This window comes from Patella vulgata, chromosome 3 (assembly GCF_932274485.2).
Source record: "Patella vulgata chromosome 3, xgPatVulg1.2, whole genome shotgun sequence".
Taxonomy (NCBI): domain Eukaryota; kingdom Metazoa; phylum Mollusca; class Gastropoda; family Patellidae; genus Patella; species Patella vulgata.
This window is the reverse complement of record NC_065881.2, coordinates 4,198,987-4,204,527: the sequence shown is the minus strand read 5'-3', so window position 1 is coordinate 4,204,527 and position 5,541 is coordinate 4,198,987. Positions and strand designations below refer to the sequence as shown.

Below are 5,541 nucleotides of genomic sequence, written 5' to 3'. Positions count from 1 at the left end.
TTTCAGCCGATCAAGCGGTCTATTGAAGATGTCTCTCTAGTTAATATGTCCGCCATAATTTCTCGGGAGGCGGGGGGGGGGGGGGTGCTTCTTTATACATTTCTTATTTAAAACACAAAAACAATGTAACTATACTTTGCTCTGTTGCCGAATGGTTTAACGCCTTTAATCATAAGGCCTGTCAGTAAGTCAACCGGCATGGTTTCGATAACCCGCTTGTTCGTGACAAGGAGGGTCGCCTATCCAACCTCGTGGGTTTTCTCCAACTGCTAAATCCCCTACGCACAGGCGAATTATTAAAATGAAATTGAATTACAATTTGTAAGTCCCGGACTTAATGGCCTAGTCTGTGTAGAGTTAACGAACATTAAACCCCATTTCATTTCATCTCAGTTTCAGAACGTAACCAATTATATAACCTATGGACCTGCATACCACCTGTTCGTTGGTGGCGACATTACAGGGTCACAGATTGGTGATCGCAACAATATGATAGAAAAAAATTATCATTTACTTGAAGAAAGAATTGAATCACTGGAGGAGCGAATTATGATGCTGGAGAATAGGCCAAACCAAGCAGGAAATGACCAACAAATAATAATCCGAGCAGACGACGTTGATCTGATACTGGAAGAGGAATTAGCTAATAATCAATCAGATGACATTGAACAGGAATGTCACGTGTACGCTAATGTCTGTACAATAAACCAAGCAGACGACCTTCAACAAACCAGAAACCAAGAAGACAATGTTTGTACAATAAACCACGCAGATGACCGTCAACAAACAAGACACCAAAATGACATTGACCAGATAACGGAAGAGGAATCTGATGATAAAGTTAGACTGAAATTATCTGAACATAAATTGTAAGTATGAAAACTTATCTGCTCAGTCGCAAGAGTTATCTCAAATATAGATAACTCTTGCGACTATATTTTTTTTTATTTCAACAACTTATCCGACATTTGATCATACCTTTATCTTTCAAAAGGTAAGACAAACAACCCTTTTCACTAAAATCACAACGGAGACACCACGTCGTAAACAATGAGCCAAGAAAGGGAAATATAGGTTTGCCGAGTTGATATAGGCGACAGAGAGTAGTAGTAAAATCATTTGTTTCTCACTTGTTTCCTACTGAAAGAGAATCGGTTTTAGACGAGTTATTTGCTCTTGGATTTGATTATCAAGTCTAAAAAACAAATAATAATATGTGTATATAACGCTTTTACATTTATCCTCATTTATTGTCTACGGTATCACCTCAGATGGAAGTGGACGTAAAACTCCAGGAAAGAACGTCCTCATTTGTAAATGTGTATTTACTTGTTATTTATTGAATTAGTATTTACAGATTTCTATAGTTTCAGGCCAATGGAAGACCACGGCGTCATAGAAGTAAGGATGAATATAACCATAAAAGAATTAGTCAAAGAGGTACGCAAACATTTGAATAAAAGAGTTTGGGTTATGCGTATTGATAGAGTCGAAGAAGGTGGCATGATTTATCAAACTTTGGCTGAGATAGGTATCCAAGATGGCGATGAAGTTCGGATTCTATGGTAACAATATTCATATTGAAGTATCCCTTTGACCAAAAACCATCGAATTCCTTTCATTCTACAAATAACGACACGTGTTAAATTTTCTATTTATACTGTTTAATGGGTATTAAGAACTTGGACATTAAATTAAATACAAGAGTTCTAGTTTAAAATGTCTTATGAGATGTGGACACAGTGACGTATTTCCTATTCACTAATGTTTTTATTGCTCATATATATATATTTAGTTTAGTGCTGTGCTTGAAAACGATAAGAGACGCCTTGTAGAAACGTAGTTCTAATTAAAATACAGTAAATGTTTGCATAGAGCTATTTACATTTAAGTTAAATATTCAGTTCTAGAAAATCGGAAAGAGTAATTATACTTTGGGGGGGGGGGGGCATGGCAGTTATGTCCGACAGTATGATTGGTCGATATCTTCGAAGGCCAAATTTCATAGTTTGTTGTACGAATTGCCAAATTGCGTGGTCTGGCCATAAGGCACTTGTCACAGACAGTGTTAGCCACAAATTCTAAATCTGCCATGTACAATTCCCCTGGTGTCTGTCATTTTGCCTGTCACAGATTTTTTTCCAATTAACCAACGTCTTATTGTACCCCGCCGGTCGGTCGGTCCGTTGTTCCGTCCGTCGGTCACACTTTTCAGGACACAATAACTCTCCTAATTGAGCTAGAATGTTCAAACTTGGTGTAGGTGTTTATTAGGTCGATGCAGTGATGGAGTTGGAAGATGGGGATTTTCTGCTTAGCGATAACTTTGAAAATGCTTGAAAAGAAACCCTAGACAAACTACACTATGTTTTTAAATATATAAACTGTCTCCGGAGCGACTCCACAACCTATTATACTAAGTTCACATTTTTATTGATATTGACAAATAGATTTTAATCTCGATCACACTAGTATTTCATTTACAATTTTATGAATATTTTTGGCCTGTTTTCCAATGTTGTTTGTTTTTACTAGTGTGTATTTATATTTATGTATATTATAACCTACAAGATATACTATACAAGTTCACCCATTTTATTATGTGTGTGTGGGTGGGTGTGTGTGTGTGTGTGTGTGTGTGTGTTTTTGACATTTTAACTATGTATATACATCTTTTTGTTCTTTTATATTAAAATTATGTATGTGTTTATTTAACATACAATATTATATACCATTTCAAGCCTTTAATTACATATTATATATATATATATCTTTGTGTGTTTTAACTATGTATATACACCCTTTTGTTCTTTTGTATTTATATTATGTATATATATATATTATTTAGCGAGAGGAGTTTTACATAGACTAAGCATATTCCCCAATCCCATTCAGATATCCTGAATACAAATATTGTTTGACAAAAAAAAACATTTGAAATCAACACTGTTGTTAATTCACATAGCCTTGCCTACAAGGTAAGTAGGGCGGATCTTCATATTTGGCTCTCTGATGTCCTTACTTACAATAGACAGAGAGAGGGTGAGAAATATAGTTTAACGTTCACTCTACACAAACTAGAACATTTCGGGACTAACCTATGATTCAATTTTTTTTCACTAAAGTCCCATCTATCAGAAACCATCGCCACAACTTATTCCCCGAGAAATGATCATGATTCCTATCAAGTCTGTCTGGCTATATTGTGAGTAAAACCATGTAAAACTAAACAGTGGGCATCGCCATAATGTGTAGTCTGTTAATAGGACATGGGTTTGGTTTCGGGCTTCTATTATTTAATATGTTAAAAATGATCATGAACGTTTGTGTTTGTAGATTTATTTTAACGAATCAGTTGATTAATTGGTACCCTTCCTGTGAAGAACGTTATGTAATTTTCGGGGTTCGAATTGAGCTTTTTACTTCATTGTGTTGATTATTTTCCTTTAACTGGCGAATTCTCATACTCCTCGCAGTGTTTCGTTTGATTAGACTCACGATTTTATTATGCCCAATTAACCAGTGCATGGCAGAATATTGCAGAGAAACTAATTGCGTGGCAAACGAGGCTATCAAAATGGATACAATGTAAACAATACTGCTTGGAAACGAACAAGACATTTATCGTTTGTAATACCTTAAATCCCTGTCCAAAGTTTTAGGGAAGACCCCAGATTAAACAAATGGCTGTCATGTTGCTGTGCTTGGGGATAGATTTGATTGAACGGGAAGAATAGACACATTCCCCCCAAAAGCTCAAATATCAAAAGCCAATCCAGCAATGGCCGGGAGGGGAGGGGGTATTTCTTGGGCCATTGCTTCATTAATATCGTAAACTCCCGAATTCAGACTTTGTAGAGGATTTATTTTTTAACACAAGAAAATTGGGTTAATTAAATTCATCTGAACAAATCTGAATAGGCTAATAGAACAAAAGAACATTTTCATTTGTATATATTGGTCAGGTATGATAGGCCTAGTAATCGACTAAAAGTGGCCATTTTACATATACTCAAAGCCATTAAAAACGCAATGTCTAATTCGTGAAATATTTCTGATAAACGTTTTCTTGGGCTTTCCTATCTTATGGCACATAGGTGAAACTTGTGATGGGTCTCTTTTTGTGGGATTCTGGGTTTGAACCCAATATCAGTTCTCGATAATGAACTTTGTTCGTGCAAACCCAATGCTTGTCTTTTTTCACAATTTTAAGCAGTCCCATGTCACACGTATTGCACGTGCATTTCCTGCACTCCGACCCTTTAAATACAAATCAAAATTTCAACATTCATCACTTCGGAAAAATGCCACGTCTTACACAAGAAAAAAGGAACAGAGCTATTGGCATGATGGATCAGGGGGGTCTATAGGTAGCCGTCGCCAGACACTTTAATGTCCACCCATCGACCATTGCTCGCCTCAGACAACGCTTCCACGCCACTATAAGAGTTGCCGATCGACTCCGACCTAGAGCACCGCCTGTAACAAGTTTTCCTGATGGACGTACCGTATCTACCAACGTCGGCATGAACGCGTTGTTCGTAACTTCGTGCTGGAAAGGGATCGTTTCCGGGGAGGTGGCGTCGTGGTTTAGACCGCTATCAACGTCAACTTCCGGTCCGTGTTGGTGGTGGTCCAAGGCAATCTCAACGCTTATAATTATGTTGACGCCATCCTTCGTCTGCTCATGTAAAGAAGAAACATTTGGAAGTGTTCATGGGACATTTAATATCTGGTATTGATATCTTTGAAGGGGAAGATGGCATCGATCACAACAGGATTTATGGCATTCCAGGATAATGTTTACTGCATCTCCTACAGATACCTATGTTCGATCAGAAGTGCTCACTTACTTAGATTCCTCTATTCGAGTGTAAATGCTCTCTGACCTTCCTTCAGCCCCAGAGTACTGTTTTGTTTTGTAGTACTGTCACGTATGAAAACGGTGGAAACTCTACGTGGGAAGGTGGTGGACCACAATAACCTATTTGGCACAAGATGCGTGCATTGGTTGTTTATTATCGTAAAACCGATACTGTTATTCGAAACTTAGCCTGGCCTCTCCAATTTTATATTAAATCTTTAAATGACCGAAGAGTCCTTATCTACTTAACACCAAAGCAATCCGATGCCCTAGAGAGTTGATTATGGGCTTGTCATGTTAATGATTTAATCATAGCTTATGTAACATTTGAAGCCAAAATACATGGAATGGGGTTTAACGTCCTACTGTTCTTTTCCTATACTGGGCTAATGAAGACGGACATATGCCATACAGTGTGCTATCAGGGTAATTCTGCCCGGGCAGCGCCACTATGGCCTACTCTTATATCGATTTCAACTGCCAAGGGATCTTTTACGTGTACGTCAATACGGGTCCTCGGTTTTTCGTTCCATCCGAACGACTAGACAGCTGTCCTTGTCAGGCCCTCCATTCTGTACTACTGACAAGGGGAAACCACGCCGGAAAATACCGATGAACTTTCTCGGCCAATGCAGGGATCGACCACGCGACTTCCAGGCTAGCGAACCACCGTGTTA

The 5,541-nt window shown here is 38.1% G+C and overlaps 1 long non-coding RNA gene across 1 annotated transcript; it reads left to right on the top strand.

The window, feature by feature from the left end:
- Positions 1 to 398: 398 nt before the first annotated feature.
- Positions 399 to 2,802, top strand: LOC126814950 (uncharacterized). Its single transcript, XR_007677814.1, has 2 exons — positions 399 to 869; positions 1,368 to 2,802. It is a non-coding gene; the product is annotated as an uncharacterized LOC126814950 (long non-coding RNA).
- Positions 2,803 to 5,541: the final 2,739 nt, after the last annotated feature.